Source organism: Erpetoichthys calabaricus, chromosome 6 (genome assembly GCF_900747795.2).
Source record: "Erpetoichthys calabaricus chromosome 6, fErpCal1.3, whole genome shotgun sequence".
Taxonomy (NCBI): domain Eukaryota; kingdom Metazoa; phylum Chordata; class Cladistia; order Polypteriformes; family Polypteridae; genus Erpetoichthys; species Erpetoichthys calabaricus.
In genome coordinates this window covers 56,701,713-56,719,241 of record NC_041399.2, presented here as the reverse complement: position 1 = coordinate 56,719,241, position 17,529 = coordinate 56,701,713, and the positions used below count along the sequence as shown (strand labels likewise).

The 17,529-nt window shown below is 37.2% G+C and overlaps 1 protein-coding gene across 5 annotated transcripts in view; it reads left to right on the top strand.

Moving 5' to 3' along the window:
- ncoa2 (nuclear receptor coactivator 2) overlaps positions 1–17,529 on the top strand; it is a 337,105-nt gene that overhangs the window by 118,112 nt on the left and 201,464 nt on the right. For all 5 annotated transcript variants that reach the window (XM_051929406.1, XM_051929405.1, XM_051929403.1 and 2 more), the window contains exon 2: positions 2,427–2,509. The gene's annotated coding sequence lies outside the window, so the exon portion shown is untranslated. The remainder of the gene's footprint in view (positions 1–2,426; positions 2,510–17,529) is intronic.

Here is a 17,529-nt window from a genome sequence, read left to right as displayed (position 1 = left end):
GTGGCAGACTGTAGAACTTTAGGGACCTTCAAAACTAGATGTGATATTGTTTTGGAAGAATTAAGAGAAAAAGACTGGCGAGCGCTTTGTTGCACTGAGTGGTCTGTTCTTGTGTAAACTTTTCTAATGTTCTGATTATTTTCTACTATGTACGGTAACAGGTTCACCATGACACCCAAGTCCTTCTCAATTAAATTTACTTTCAAGTTTTCAAGACCCCTCAATTGTGCTTTTCTTTGTAATACTTTAAATGTGTCTAGATTAAATTCCATTTCATGTGCAAATATTGGGTTGTGTTTCTAACAAGTATTGTGTTTTTGTCATTTAAAATATGCAAATAACAATGAGTAGTTTCCGTCCAAAACAGCTCAGTCTTGTCCAATTGTTGATCCCCAGTGCTTGGATGACGTTTGTTCTACTGTAAAGCCCAAGACCAGAAAACCTCCCTTAGCGCTCCAGTTATTATATCTCTGGTGAGATCAAATGTAACAATTCTGAAGGCTTGTTTTTCGGTTTCAATTGTGGTTAATGTAGTGAATAGTGAGTGAACTGTATGTACAGTATGGCTAAATGGTCTGGCTTCATGATTGAGTCAGTTGTTGTTCATAACCCCTTTTATGACATTCTGTATGGCGTTCTGGTGTACACATTTGACTAAAACATTTACAGCAACATTTACAGCTCACTATCTCATCATGGGCCCAAGTTTTGAATCAAGTTTGAGAAGCTTTCTTTTTGTGTAGTCTGAATTGGTTTTATGCCTTTCTCTTGGCGATTGCTCATTTTATCCCTCCATTGTTTGCTTTTTCTTTTGTACAGTTTGCCAGATGAAAGTTATGCTTTCATCAACTAATGTTTTTAGATTGCCACATGTTTTTGGCTGTCATTTGCTTTAGTAGCTTCGTGTTCCTATTCATACCTATGAGCGTTTTTTGGGTGTTTTAAAAGCTTAGTGATGGTTCCACCACATGACAAAACAGCTGGGGATCCTGGCTAGCAACCCTCCCAGGCAGACACACGTCCAGTCCCTCCCTCCAGAAATTACAGTGTATCTGTTGCAGCCATTTGACACAAATTCAACCCAGCGGTACCCAAGGATTCTCTAAAGAGACACAGTACCGAAGGAGTCTAGCCCAGCTGCGAATTCTTGAGGACGCAAATCATCAGTACTGAAGGAAGACTGACTCTGAAGTCGCTACATGGGACTGATTGTTTACTGCACCCGTTTCCATTTGCTGTTGTTGCGGGTCCCTTCCATTATTCTATATTTCAGCAGCATAAAATCTCTGAAGACCTATTATATATTTGTAATTAGCTCCTTGAGTTATGTGTGTTTGGGAGGTGGGGTCGCCACTGGACAGAAGTTTGAAATATTTTGCTTTTACCGATGCACCTCACTTATGTAGTTTGTTTATATTTATCTTTTGTCAGTATAGTTTCTTTGAAGTCTTTGAGTAAATTATTGCTGATATTGGTGGATGTCAGCTTTAGTGTCATGCAGTGTCAAACTTAAGTTTTTTTTGGCTCTCATTTTTGCTTATGGATGCTGTGCAACGCTTCATTCAACACCAGAAAGAGCAGAGAGTTGCAACTCAAAAGAGCCTTGCGAGTGATGTGTGTGTGTGTGTTTAGATTTTTGTCATGTTTAGAGGATTTCTGAAAGTTAAAGTTTTGATGGTTTTGAAAATGTTATCATTAGTGGTTCAGAATTTATGGACTTATCCTGGTACCAGCGATATTTCACATTTCAGAATGTTAGACTGGTATTTGTGGTCATACCGGTTTACTGCCTACCTCTAGTTTATATTTGTAATCACTATCTTCCTTCAGCTGTGTAAGATAAATTTTTACCTGCCCATAGTGATCATTTTTATGGTTTTGGCCTTTTTAATCCTAATAGCAATTCTCTCTCGATCTCCAAATTACTGACTACCACCGTAATAGTCTGTGTTGCGTCTTGGAGGTCATCATCTTCTTAACATGTAAAAACTTAAGAAAAATACAAGTTTAGATAATTTCCAGCTTCTGTGCATAGCACATGCATGCTTGACTCTGTTGAATTCTCTTATTTCCTAGGAGTTTATGTAACCTATCGTATAATCCAAAATGTCTGAAGTATGCCAGGGTCCAAATGTATATCACGATTTAAAAAAAAAAAAAAAAAAAAAAAAAATGTGAGGGAGGATAAGAGACACACAGATGTAGTGTGCAGTTAATTGCGCTGTGGGCAATTTGAGACCTTAGTTTAATTCTTTTATGTCACTATTCCTTGTATAAGTGCTCTAAGTTTATTTTCCTATTATTTTGTTTAGATAAATTATTCAGTTTCTCAATTACCTCATAACTGTGATAACTTTCTAATTATGATAATCTTCTGATGTAGCCTTATATACTATATCAATTTAATTTCTGTTTTTTATTTGCAGAGTAAAGCTGATGATGACTAGAGATTATGTGTTATCCCACTGTTGCAGAAATGCCTTAGGAGTGTTTTTGGAATAAAGCCAAGGTGAGCACTTCCAAGTTTTCTTCTAGGCAATTATAACATTTGTAGCAGCAGTACTGATTCTTGACAGAGTGCTTCCTTTGTGAGGCGTAAAGGGGAGGTCTGGGTAATAGGATTGCAATTTCAAAGGGCGTATACCAAACCGGTTTTAATGTAGCTAATCCTGTTCCTCTAGCAAATAGATTAGAAAGATGTGAAACTTAAAAAGTGAATTGCTGCCTATTGCTGATACAAATGTAAGTTTGTTTCTATGTGACACAGTAAAACAGATTTTTTTTTATATTTCTAGTACATGTAATTACATTTTACATAATGCTTGTTAAGGCTAAATATGCTGTTTCAGGTTATAGAGAAATTGGATTAGACAGAATGATCAAATAATGCAGTCATCAGTGGATCCTGTTCAGCTATTTGTTTCTTAGAAACAAATTTATCTTTAAAATTTTCAGTGAATAGTCCCAATTAGTAGTAAATTTGCAAATAAAATGGCTACAATGTCCAGTTGTGTTGGATTCTTGTGCCTGCAGATTTTTTCTTTTATGCAAGTTTTTCTTTTACATAATAGCTTGTTTAATTAAGATGGTCTGTCTTCTAATTAACTATTATTGCATTTAACTCCCTTCTCCATCTCTTATTTATATAGATATTTACTTCTCCCCTTCTTTTGTCTAATGTTGCCTTATTAAAAAGCTTAAAGAAATTTTCCTTTAGCTAAGCTCTCCTTCTCAGGGGTGGGGTATGATTTGTTTTCAAATTTGTTGGGTTATAAATTGATCTGTTTGTATGGAATGATTACAATGAAAATTAATAAAATAAAAATATTAAAAAAAGGAAAAAAAAAAAATAATTTCAGCCTCTTCGGCTCACACCAGAAATTACTAAATGAGTTTTAATGTTTATCAGACTATAGCCAGTATACTGTGTATGTGTTTTTTTAATATAAAAAAAGAAATTAAATACAAATACAGAAACCATGAAAGCTTGCACTATAAGGTCAAGTTAAACAGCATGCTGAGACTGCAGCATTGCCTTTCTTATCTTGTGTTACAATTTCTTTTCCATCTAAGACGATAGAGTAGAGAACTTGTACTTGCATCACCAGGTTGTTCAGGAGAGTGTCTGTAACAATGATGATTTATTATGTAGATTAGACCTTTTCACAACTAAAAAGAATATTTTGTTGATGTGGAAAGTAGTCTGAGATGTCAATTAAAAAAAATGCAGAGGATGAACAAATATTTTCAGTCAGGCAACATTAAGTTGACTATTTGCACTAAACTGCTTACTACTCATTGACTGTATAATTTGTAGTACTTTGCATAACATAAAAATGGTTGCACTAGATTACATTTCAATGTCAAACTATTGATTTTTGAAGAAAACAATTTGAACTTGCATCTTTTTTCATTAGCAAAAAACACTTTCTTTGGTATGCACATGCACAGATTTGCTATAAGAAAAATAATGAACAAATAACAATGTAGAAAATACAATAAAACTTCTAAGAATGAGAGATATTGAAACTCATTATAGTGATGAAAATACGATTTTTGCAAGGGTTAGGATGCTTCACCTATTCTTCCAATCTGTTTCAATATATTAGGGATGTGTACAGCTCTGTGTTAGTGTACATTGTATGGGAGCCATGGGATTTTTTTTTTTTTGGGGAGAGGGGGACTTATGGGTTAGGAGGTGAGCCACCGCCCACCCCAAGTCTCCTCTAACAACAATCCTTTAGTTGGAGAATAGTCGCAACACTAAAAATGACTTGGAAAGTCCATAAACGCTAAATTTGAGTCTGTATACAGGTGCAGCTCAATAAATTAGAATATCGTTGAAAAGTTACTTTATTTCAGTAATTCAGTTCATAAAGTGAAACTTGTATAGATTCTTTACACATAGAGTGATATATTTCAAGCATTTATTTCTTTTCATTTTTCTGATTATGGCTTATAGCTAATGAAAACCTCAAATTCAGTATTTCAGAAAATTAGAATATTTTGAAAAAGTTCAATATTGTGCACTCATGGTGTGAAGCTCCACTCAGCTAATTAAAACTAGAATTACCAAAGCCTACGAAAAAACTCATAAATTCGGCCTACCTTAAATCCGTTCGCACCTCTCCGTCAGCGTCTTTTGTCCTGTAAATGTGCAGATAAAGACAAGCAGTAAGGAACCTGCTGTTCCATCCCCCCACCAAGACAAGCAGCAAGTAGCCTACTGTTCCATCCTCCCTACCGCCGCAGAACGTGCACAAAGTTCTCCCAGCTCATACCTTGATTATCTGGGAGTGAAGTGCTGGAGTTTTAGAGTGGAAATAATAGATTGATATTTGGAACACATTGTTAAAACAGAGCCGTTTTTCATATTTTAGTAATAAATGACCAAATGTAGGCATAAACTATATAATGGGTGAAGCCTAAAGTCCAAAGATTAAATAAACACTTTCACAAAAGGTTCAAGGATCATACAACCGCTTCCATGGCGTAGCGATAAGCATTGCTGACTTGTAATCAAGAGTCCCCGGTTCGATCCTGACTGCCTCCTATATTAACCGTTTTCACCTGTGAGTTGCTCTTATTAATATTATACAGTAAACACATACAGTTGGTTTGTATCTGTACCAGCTGGTGTACATTTATAGTACTTTAGCCGATGACAAGGTGCAAGGGAATTTAAGGGCCCTGCATTACGAATATTTTCGTAGGCTTCAGGGATTCTAGTGTTAATGCATTATACTGTCAGCAGTTCTGTGTGCGCTCATATTGCATGTTATAGCCTTCCTTCTATTTGTTGTGTGTGTTTTTTATGTACAATACTTGTTTTACATTCACTGGGTCATACAAAAAGTGAGGATTCCCTGTTATGTTTTTCATAGTATGTTAAATTACTTTTGTACTTTGCCACATATATCTTTACAATTTTCAAAAGTATGAGGCAAAATAAATTAAGTATAATTTAATAAGTGAGTTATCCTAAACCCCACAATTATGACTTTTCAAAAATCTTTTTGGGGTGGAGGGTCTGTTTTCGCTAAGAATTTTAAATGGTCTTAGATTTTGTGTGCTTCTGATTTAAAACAGTTAAATTTTTACTTTCTCATATATGAAGTACAGGGGAAAGTATTGTAATTGTCCAAAGATTTGATGTTGAGGTTTTGATGAATCTCAACGTTTTAGACCTCCCAGAGTCCGAAAATACCATTTTTGAAATTGTGTTTGTGTGTGTGTGTATATGTAAACACTAACTTGAATACGCTTTCACTTAGGTCAACCCAAATTTTGCATACAACTATTAGGTACAAAAACATAGATTTCCGTCAGCTTTTGGGCTTTTTCTGTTAACCTGATTTATTCAACTTTACTGATTTGGTAATTGTTCAGTATATTATTGAATTTGATTTGTTGATGGTTCTTATATATAAAAATATAATCATTGTCTTGCTGTTTACTCCTCAAATACTCATCCCCATATCTGAGTATACGAGAATGTCTAGGGGCCAGATTTATAAATAAATATATATATATATATATATATATATATATATATATATATATATATATATATATATATATATATATATATATATATATATATGCCAGTTAAGAAACAAAGATTTGTCAAGTAATTTATCCAGTAACATCAAAGAATTTTATTAGTGGTAGTGTACTGAAGCCATATATTTTAGTTTATAGTTTAACAAAAATGGCTGATTGAACATTCTTCTGCAAATGTTTATACAGAGAATATTGGATGGTGCCATCTTATTCACAGTCAAGTTGTGGTCCAGTTCATTTTTCAATTGCAACCTTCTGTGTGATATGCCTTTTTTGCTGTTAAAGGTGTAAATGTCTTTTTCTGTGCATTTTGGCATCTATATTCCAAATCTTGCAAAATTTAGGTTATTAAAGTTTAAACCAACTTTTTTTTTTATGCAGCCTATTAAAGATGGATAGCATTGGATATGAGTCTGAAGTGACTATAAAATGCAGTATGTTTATGCATTATATACATGTGTGTTAATGGATGGTCTTTCAAAGATGCTTGTGGTTGGTAAATAATTTTCCATATGTATTATAACGTGGTTTGGAATTCTTGTAAAGATTTCTTATGTAGCTGATTCAGTACCCTTCATAATTTTTGGGACAAAGAATAATTTTTCCTTGATTTACCCTTCTGTTACACAGTTTTAAATTTACAAATCAAACAATTCAGACATTATTAAAGGGCACATTGCAGACTAATTTGAAGTTATTTGCATACTTTTCCATCACACCACGTAGAAATAACTACACTTTTTCTACATTGTCTCTCCATTTTAGGTTACCATAATGTTTGGAAAATAGCAGTGGTAGGTATATAAAGCAGTCCTATTTAGTACTTAGCTGAATGTCCTTTGCGTGCAATAACTGCTTGAAGTCTATGATTCATAGACACCCATCAGGTGCTGAGTATCTTCTCTTGGAATTCTGTGCCAACCCTCCTATGCAGTGATCTTCAGCTCCCGCTTGCTTCAGAGCTTGTCCCATTAATGTTTCTTCCCAGCTTATGGAAGGCATGCTCAATTGGATCTAAATCTGGTGAATGAATGGCTTAGTCTTTCAAGAATTTTCCGTTTTTTTGCCTTTTTAGCAGTATGTTTGGAATTATCTTGCTGTAGTATGAAGTACCGTCCACTGAGTTTGGAGGTATTTACTAGAACTTGAGCAGATAAGACGTTCCTATTTACCTCAGACTTCTTCACTGTACAACTGCCACCACCAGTCACATCATCACTGAAGATAATGCTTAGACAATCTCTTTGCATGCTTTCTTCACATTAAAAAAAGTTGAATTTGAACACCATTCGGTGGCTGCAGTTGGTGTTGGTGCATCCCAAACAGGTTTTGTAAAAGAATTGAACAGGCTGCATAAATATATGCATTTGCCCTTGTTGGTTTTATGAGAATTGGCAAAAAAAAAAAAAAAAGTGCCCAGTACTGCACCTTTTCTTTAAGTGCTATTCTGTTTGCATGATGAATTTGCAATATGTTACAGTAGGTGTATGAACAACTTCCCTTTAGAAGTTGTTAAAGATAGCAAAGTATAACTACTCGGTGGTTGCACAGATTATAGCCTGTTGTCTACCACGCATGTTCAAGATAACTTCATTCAGGGGGCAAGGATAAGTTGGTGGTGATGAACTATTCTAGTGTTTAGATTCTCTGAAACTTTAGATTCATAAACATTGTATATGGCAGTCATTATATAAAAATATGATATAAATACTCATCAGAAATAAATGAATGTTCAAATATATTCGTAACATAGATTAGAAGTTCTACGTACTACTGCCTGTACATTTGCCCATCAAAAGAGGTGTTTCTTTTTTTTTTGGTGCATGTAAAAGGGACATGATGAAAAAGAAAATTGAAACCAGGACACTTCACATGCCGGTATGTGAAACTCATTCAAACGTGTTCCTAATTACATTAACACATTCAAATCATTCATTACTTGTTATATATTGCTGAAATAAATGGATCACACAATCTTGTCAGTTCTTCCTTAACTTTATTAACTCCTCTTTCTTTCTTTCCTCCTCCACACTTTTCCTCACAGCGACCTCTACCTCCTGACTGATAACATCAATATCCCACATATACCCCCTTTTGAGGAAAAAAAAAACAACAAAAGTGAACAATAATATTAATACATTACAATAAAGAGAAAACTGTAATCTCTAATTTTCAACATTAAAATAACCAACCAATTCAACTATCCCATTCCCTTATAACTGTTAAGGTAACATATGTAGCTTCCAAATGCTGTAAACTTTTATTTGACTTAGTCCTTTGTCCACACCGGTGCCTGTCACACTCTACTTCTCCGTTAATAGTTAAGGTAGTGCTGGGCGGTATACTGGTTCATACTGAAAACCGTTTTTTATTTTTGTTATGATATTGATTTTTCTTATGCCTCAGTACCGGTTTAAATAGCCTAAACAACGTTTGGAATGTGGCGCAGCGGGAAAATATTTAAGGTGGGACCTTTTTCACTGCTACACCGCTAAACACCCATGCAATGGAGTACATGTGTTAGTGTAGGTATTGAGTGGTGAAAATGGACAGAGAACTTTCTGAAACTGAAGCTGTAGCAGACGATAAAGTTGAACATGATGACACAGAAGAACTTTTGCCGAAAAAATGAGCTGTGTCTGTTGTCTGGAGATTTTGGTTTTAAAAGGTCGGATGTGGACCAAACAACTATTTACTGCAAATGCTGTGGAGCTAAAGTTGTTGCCGGAGGCGGCAATATGAGCAATTTGCTGAACCACCTTAGCCGTAAACAAGCATTGGAGTACCATGAATGTATGGAACTAAGATTGTCACCCTCCGCGTCTTCAGGTAAAACTGAAAAAGCTAGAAGACACTTGAGTCAGACGTCACTTGTAGACGCATTTGCTAGAGGTACTGCCTACGACAAAAAAAGTAAGCGGTGGATCGAGGTAACCAACACCATTACAATCCATATAGCTAATGTGTCAGTGGACAGAGATTGATAACATTACCAGAAAGTGTAGTTGGTTTACAAAAAATATTTACAGTAATCCCTCGCTATATCGCGCTTCGCCTTTCGCGGCTTCACTCCATCACGGATTTTATATGTAAGCATATTTAAATATATATCGCGGATTTTTCGCTGCTTCGCAGGTTTCTGAGGACAATGGGTCTTTTAATTTCTGGTACATGCTTCCTCAGTTGGTTTGCCCAGTTGATTTCATACAAGGGACGCTATTGGCAGATGGCTGAGAAGCTACCCAACTTACTTTTCTTTCTCTCTCTCTTGCGCTGACTATCTGTGATCCTGACGTAGGGGGTGTGAGCAGGGGGGCTGTTCGCACACCTAGACGATACGGACGCTCGTCTAAAAATGCTGAAAGATTATCTTCACGTTGCTACCTTCTGTGTGCAGCTTTTAAGTATGCTGCACGGTGCTTCGCATACTTAAAAGCTCAAAGGGCACGTATTGATTTTTTTATCTGTCTCTCTCTCTCTCTCTCTCTCTCTGCTCCTGACGGAGGGGGTGTGAGCTGCCGCCTTCAACAGCTTTGTGCCGCGGTGCTTCGCATACTTAAAAGCCAAACAGCCCTATTGATTTGTTTGCTCCTTTGAAGAGGAAGATATGTTTGCATTCTTTTAATTGTGAGACGGAACTGTCATCTCTGTCTTGTCATGGAGCACAGTTTAAACTTTTGAAAAAGAGACAAATGTTTGTTTGCAGTGTTTGAATAACGTTCCTGTCTCTCTACAACCTCCTGTGTTTCTGCGCAAATCTGTGACCCAAGCATGACAATATAAAAATAACCATATAAACATATGGTTTCTACTTCGCGGATTTTCTTATTTCGCGGGTGGCTCTGGAACGCAACCCCCGCGATGGAGGAGGGATTACTGTACTCTTTATTCCTTTTCTAAGACATGTTCAGTGCAATACATCTTTTGACAAGCACATCTGAATATTTTACTATGTCTAAATGCCTCTTTGGATGGTTAAAAATATGTTGTCAAATTTATAGTTTAAGTTGTTTGCAAAATTTGTTCAATAAAAAGGTTTTATATTTTGAATGCAACTGCCATGCAATGTGATTCCTTCTCTTCATTGGTGCCACCCCCTTGGAAACTATTACTTTATGGGGCCATGCAAAGCTGTATTAATACTTTTGTGCACATTAAAAATTTTTTTGTACAATGTACAGCTCTCATGACAGTGGAATAGGTTATTCCTAGCCAGTCTACTGCAGTAATTGCAGTGGAAAATGTGGTTAACATCCACTCATGCATGGGGAAAAAATACCGTTGTTTTTTGTTTTTATTTCATAATTTATATCACTTTGCGAGATCACTTTTCACTTTGTATTTTTCATTAAACCCACTGTGATTCAATGTCGTGTAGTAAAATGTCAGTACATCGTTGGGAAGGATGAATCTGGTAATTCAAGAGAGGTGTTTATTTATGTACTTTAGTGTTAATAAATTAAACTAAGCCAGGAAGAGGGGATTAACAAACCCATAAAAACTGAGCATGTTTTGGTCCCAACACTATTCATCTCATATCCCCTCCCAGTACTACTACTTGTTTTCGATTTTGCAAATGTTACAAGTGTGTGCTCTGTTGCTTTCTCTGTTCACTTGATACTGAATGACAGTCTATTTTAGAGAAAAGAGAACTTTTTCTGTGCAGCACTGGGAGATGGATGTTTCTTTTCCGTTTAGTGGGATGGGGGGTTGTCGGTCTCATCAGCAGCTATAAAAGAACTAGCATTGGTAGTTTGTCAGCTGCCATTAACAACAGATGACAGAGCAGATAAGCTGCTGTTTATGAGCACACCCATTCAACTTGTGCACATGTCTCCATCATACCATTCCCTGCCTGAGCTCTGTAAAAGCTGCTGTTGAAGGAATTATTCACTACTGCTGCACAAAGTAGTCTGATGATAGACACTTTATTTTCCATGCATTTATTCTGTTATTGAGTTATTGTTCGTTTTGTCAGCTCAATAAACAATTGAGTAAATGCTTTTTTTTGATTTCCAGAACCCAATTCATGGTTTGCTGTGATGTCAACTAAATAGAATGCAGTTGAAAATGATGCTGTATTAAGAAAATCTTGTTCGATCTGAGTTAATTTTTACCTAGTGAAATAATGAATTGGCTAGCTTTGAATAAGGAAGAAATTAGTAAGGACCTGCAGTACCGAAGGATGTAATGAAAAATAATATGAGACGTTTGTTTTTATCTTAAGTTTTTGATTCGTTTGACTAAGTCAGTGGAGTTAACATTGTCATCACATTTATTTAAATATAATATTTGTTTCTGAATTAAGGATGTTTTAGTTGTTGTTGGTGTATGATAGCCCTGCCATGATGATCTAATGAAATGGGTTCAATTCTTGTCCTTTCCAAGTTTTCTGTGACTACTCCAGTCCTTCCCAGTCTAGTCAAATACAAGCAATTGAGATTTAAAGGAGACCCTTGTAAGTGAGGAGAGGTTCATTACTCCTTTTAGCAGTGCATGAGCTCATCTTAAGTTGCTACTTATCCAGTTTTAAAGGCATACGTTTCTGTTTCCTCCAGAAATTTAAAGGAAAATGTTTGTTCAGACAAAAACAATCTGAATAGTATGCACAAGGCAGTAAGTATATTCACGAACTGATTTCTCTGCAGAAACTGAACTTTAAGTAGTTTTCTTCTTTTAGTGATTATATCAGTTATATTCAAGCAAACCTGCAAGGCTGGTAATGTATGAACATACATTTTGGCTTATGGTATGCAGCATCTTCCTCATTTTTACTCTGATGCTGAATGAATATTTATTTGTCTAGTCTTTGAACTCGTTTATTGGGGGAGGGGGGGCAAATGACTTGTGCAGGCTTCACTGCAACATGTTCTATTAGATGTGGTCCTATGCTCTGTTTTCTGTGATGTCAAAATAAATAGCTCTACAGTCTGTCGCATCTGGATGCCCCTTAATGTTTGGTGTGTGGCCCAGTTTTGTGCAACATTTACATGTTACCCCTTGGAGTTGCCAGTATAGCTTTATGTAAAGATGTTTTTTCTGGTGCACTGACTATGTTTGATGTTTTTTTTGTAATTCTGCTACAGATTAAAAAAATAATAAGTGAAACACTAGAATCTGTATATAGTGATTGCTTGCCTTATAGTAACTGCAGACACTTCAGAGTTTCTAAAAACTAAGCCATGAAGTCAAGGGAATTGCCTACAGAGCTATATAGACAGGAGTGTATCGAGGCACATATCTGGGGGAAGACTAGAAAAAATTCTTGCAGCATTGAAGGTTCACAAGGGAACAGTTGACTTCATAATTCTTACATTTAAGAAGTTTGGAACAACTACAAGTCTTCCTCTTCTGTCCGGCTAAACTGAGCAATTGGGAGATGGGCCATGGTAGGAGAGGTGATCAAGAATGCAGTGGTCTCTCCTAGATCAGCTCCAGAGAACCTCTGTGGAAATGGGAGAAACTTCCAGAAGTACAACAATCACTACAGCATTCCAGCAATCTGGTCCTTATGACAGAGTGGCCTTACAAAATCTTCTCATTAGTAAGACACTTGGAAGTCCACTCCAAGTTTGTGAAATGCACTTAAAGGAAAACACTGTGAGAGAGAGAATATTCTCTGATCTGATGAAAGCAAGATTATTCTCATTATCTGGAGAGAAAGAGCACTACTTATTCTATACTATCATAGTAGTGAAGCATGGTTGTCGCAGTATCATGCTGTGAGGATGTTTTTCAGCAGCTGAGACTGAGGCAATGAGAACTCCTTAATGAAAACCTTAATGAAAAGTGCTGTGGGTTGACAGTTCACCTTTCAACAGCATAATGACCCTAAGCACAAAGCAAAGACAACACAGGCAGGAGAAGCTTAGGAAAAAATCTGGGAATGTCCTTTAGTTACACAGGTAGAATCTGGACTTGAATCCAAACTAAGATCTCTGGAGTGAATTGTTTGTGTGTGTGTGTGTGACACTGAGTGAGAACAACAGTGCAACTGGAACACCACAACACGCTGAAGCCAGACTAGCAGACAAACACACCGTTGCTTAAAATTACTTAGCAACGACTGGTGCTGCTTCTAGTTTTTAATCAATACACTTAAAATTCTAAACTATTTTCTCTTTGACTTTCTGGGATATCGAGTGTTGATTGATGTGGGGAAGAAATTATTTGAAATGATTTTAGCACAAGGCTACAATGCGGTAAAGTGGGGTTCACGGCTGAGAAAGGTGACAGTTTTATTAAATAAATGGTTCTGACTGACGCACTCGTGCATTTATGGGGGGTTAGTAACGTGGCGAGAGTGGTTCCTATGCGTGATGTTGGAGTGGATGGCCTTGCACTTAATGTACCGGTGCAGGATCGCCTGCAACCCTAATCGGTTTTGGGGCTGCTGATCACTGCAGTTGTGCCACACCCCTGTTTTAAAAGGGGAAGCATGAGGGAGAGAAAAGAAAGCAGATCAGGTTAAACAAGAAAACAGACTGGCCGGTTACCAGAGAGATAGAGAGAGACTCTTAACATGAAGGAGGTTAAAAGGAAAAGGAAGACAGAGAGGCAGATACGGAAAGCGAGAGTTTTATGGAATGGGGCAGGTGGTCAGGAGTGAGCTTCAGGGCCGTGGGAACCAGATGTTGTGAAAGGGACGCTCTTACTGAGTGCTTTCTTGGTGGTAGGAGCGGCCTAAGTGATGGCGTCTCCTTGCAAAGGCTGAAGGTGAGCTGCGATAGAGATGTGTGGGGCTCGTCTGGTTGCCCTGTAGATGCCTAAGGAAGGGCGGCAAGGAACAGAGCCCAGATAAAAAGGTCGACTGCACCTGTCAGCAGGCGTCTCCTTCTTCTGCAAGGTCCAGACAGGATAAGGGGAGGAGGCGCTAGGTTAAAAGGGAAGCATTAAGGTACACTTTTTTCAATGGACTATCTCTGATTTTTAACCTAATTGTTTTTAATCTCCACCAGCACCTTTTACTTTTTATGGATTATTTATTTATGGAACATTTTGAAGCATTGCAGTTTTGGACATTTTTGTTTAGTTGGTTTTTAATAAAAGCACCAAGCACCTTTACACCTTCCCCTTTCATTGTGTGTTTTCTCCTCATCTGCTACGCTCATCCAGTTATGTTATCGACAGTGTCAGGTTCAAGAGGCTCCCAGACAAAAGTGGGAGCATGGAGCCAACCCACACCATCACAACTTAACAAAATGTGAAAAATGTGAAGGGGTCTGAATTCTTTTTGAAGAAAACTTTAGAAATTTTGGAAAGATGGTAATATTTCATTATATAGTGACTATATGTGCATTCCATATTTCTGTTACACTAAAAAAAAATGGTCATGACTGCATAATCTAAAGGTTATAATAATTATTTGTCTGATACTGTAATTTATCAGCAATGTGCCGCAGTGATCCACCATCAGGTAAGAAATGTGAACTACAATTATCCCTCTACATACAGTACAACAAGCTTCTGTTTATGAAAACAATTTTAGTAATGTGTTATTTTAAAATTGCTTTTCATTCTTTTAGGGCAAATTATTTTTTCCCCCGTTTATCCGAGGGGTGAATATTTTTCCAAAAAAATTCAGTTTTCTGAAAACCACACAAAGCAATGCTTTTACACATAAATCAACTTTAAATACTTAAAATTGCACTTTTGTTTTATGTTTCATGAGCCTCTACAGTATGAAAATTCACATACTTATTACATGTTTGTCTCATTACTCATAAGCTGAAAGGTACATTCTGGAGAGAAAAAAAAAAACAGCTTGAAGTGACAATTAGGTAATTCGTAGTGTCCACTAGCATGCCCTGTCGTTTGAAGTCCAGTTGCCAGCTTGCCTTCCACCGATCTATGTCTGTGTCCTCCCAAGACTAACGTTACTAAAGGCATGTCAACTACACAAGCGTGTTCAGCACTACAATCAGCTGGGGACCAATCAGCTGATGCAGGTACCGGTCTTTTTTGTAAATACTTTTAATTAATAAACAAATAATACACGCAGAGTATTTGCTTTGCATATTCACTTCGCTCCCTCTCCTTATGTTGATTCATTCTAGATGTTGTTTACGCTACTCATGCACAGGTAGGGATTCAAAGTCAAGTCAATAAGGCTAATAGTCCTCCTAGTAAAGAGTCTACCTATAAAATAATGGTGAGTTTTAGTGATGTTTACGGCTTTTTTCATCCTTTGTCCCTGAATATCGAGTTTAGTTGACATCACCTGTCTCCCCCTTGTGTTCACAAAAGTCGACAGTCACCCTAGAAGAGTTAAACATTTTATGTACACTACTAGTTCATGCAATTAGTCTGTTATCACTGTTTGAATATGACTCAGTTATAAAAATATAAGTTTAATAAATAGTGGTGATGAGCTCATTGAAGTGACTAGTAAATGTGAAAATGCCCCAACTTTAAGACCAGCTAACACAGTGCACTAGAATAGCCATGCATACACCCCCCCCCCCCCCCATTTAAAAAAAAAAAAAAAAAAAAAAGTGCCAGTTCTTGCAAGACCTATGAAGCACCTGTCAAAATGTGAAAACAAAAGCCTTAGTATATTGATTCTTAACCTTTTTTGAGTCATGGACCCCTTTAAAAATCTGATGACAGCTATGGACCCCCCTTCCCCAGAAATATTCACTTAAGCACAACTTTGCATGCAATGAATATAATGTACTTTCTTTTATTGAGATTTGATTGTCTCATACATATGACATACACAAAGTATTATTAAACTTATTATTATAAGTAAACAATCATTAAAAAAAAAAAAAACTCCTTTTTTTAATGCAAAAAATAATGTCCACTCATCTCTCTATTATAAAAGAAAATCCTGTAGAATGGAATGACTAGGAGACGATACGTGATCATCATGGAAGACAAATAAAAGACCTGCGAGATGAAAGAGAACATGAGATTCTTGCAAGACACAACGCGACAGCAGCTGACCCCAACCAACCCCCTCGCCCCGAAACCATCGGGAGCAGCGTTACATGTCCTCGACCCAGGGCCGGAAATAAGGGACAATTATTGTTTTTACAACGTCACGTGAGAAGTCAGTGAGCCATCATTTAAAACAAGTCCACAGACATCTTAACCAAGCAGTTGTTGGATTGCTTTTGGCAGACACGCATCATGTGCTCCCAGCTCTTAAAACAATGACATGCAATGAGCAGAACAGGCAGCAGCAGAATGACCGCTGATGATTCAACGGCATATCCTTAGCGTGCGTTCAGCCGACCGCGGTGAGGGGGAGGCGAGACCCGGAGGAGGGGTTGGAGAGTGTGCTAGACAGTTGTGTTTGGGGTTACAAAGTCGGGAATTGTTCAAGTAAAACTTTTGTGACACTTTATTATGTCAGTTGCTACAGTATAAAAAAAAAAGATAGTAAAGATTTCATTAGCGCAAACAAAAGGTAATTAATCATCAGAGACAGGTGTAATTGAAAAAATAGCAGGACAAAGCAAAGTCGTCCCACAACAGTTACAGCAACGACAAATTTAATTTCAAAGAATACACAATTCGGTCAGGTGTATATTTATGATGACGGAGAAGCAATGCAAATTTTAACAGGCGACAAGAAAGGTGATGTATATATTCCGCGAATAACATTAGACACCAAAGGAGATTGTGATATGCCATTCGTATTAAAATGTTTACAGTTTACTGTGAGAATAGCTTTTGCTATGACAATTAACAAATCACAGGGACAACCATTAGAAAAAGTCGGATTATTTATTAGAGAAACAGAAACAATATTCACTCACGGGCGATTATATGTTGCGTTGTCACAATGCATCTCCAAAGACGGATTCAAAATTCTATGCGACCTTGAAGAAAAGGTAATTCCAAATATTGTTTTTAATAAACCTTTAAAGTGAAAGTGCAACTAATGAAATTGAAACAATTCCAAAAAAAAAAGCTTTTAAAATTGTATATCTGATTAACCAAACAGTGGCATGGTGGCGCAGTGGGTATCACTGCTGCCTCGCAGTTAGGAGACCTGGGTTCACTTCCCAGGTCCTCCCTGCGTGGAGTGTGCATGTTCTCCCCGTGTCTGCGTGGCATTCCTCTGGGTGCTTCGTCCAAAGACATGCAGGTTGGGTGGATTGGCAATTCTAAATTGTCCCTAGTGTGTGCTTGGTGTGTGTGTGCGCGCCCTGTGGTGAGCTGGCTGCCCTGCCCAGGGTTTGTTTCCTGCCTTGCGCCCTGTGTTGCCCGGAATTGGCTCCAGCAGACCCCAGTGACCCTGTAGTTAGGATATAGCGGGTTGGATGATGGATGGATTAACCAAACACAGGGGTTGGCGAGCGAAGCGAGCAGGGGGCAGAGCCCCTAGTAATTATTAAATACAATCCTCTTTTGCAGATTAAAACAGATGTACCACTACTATGTTTTCTACTACTAGTACTACATCTACTTTAAATCAATAGTACCGGGCTGTATAGTGAATATAAATGATAAGGT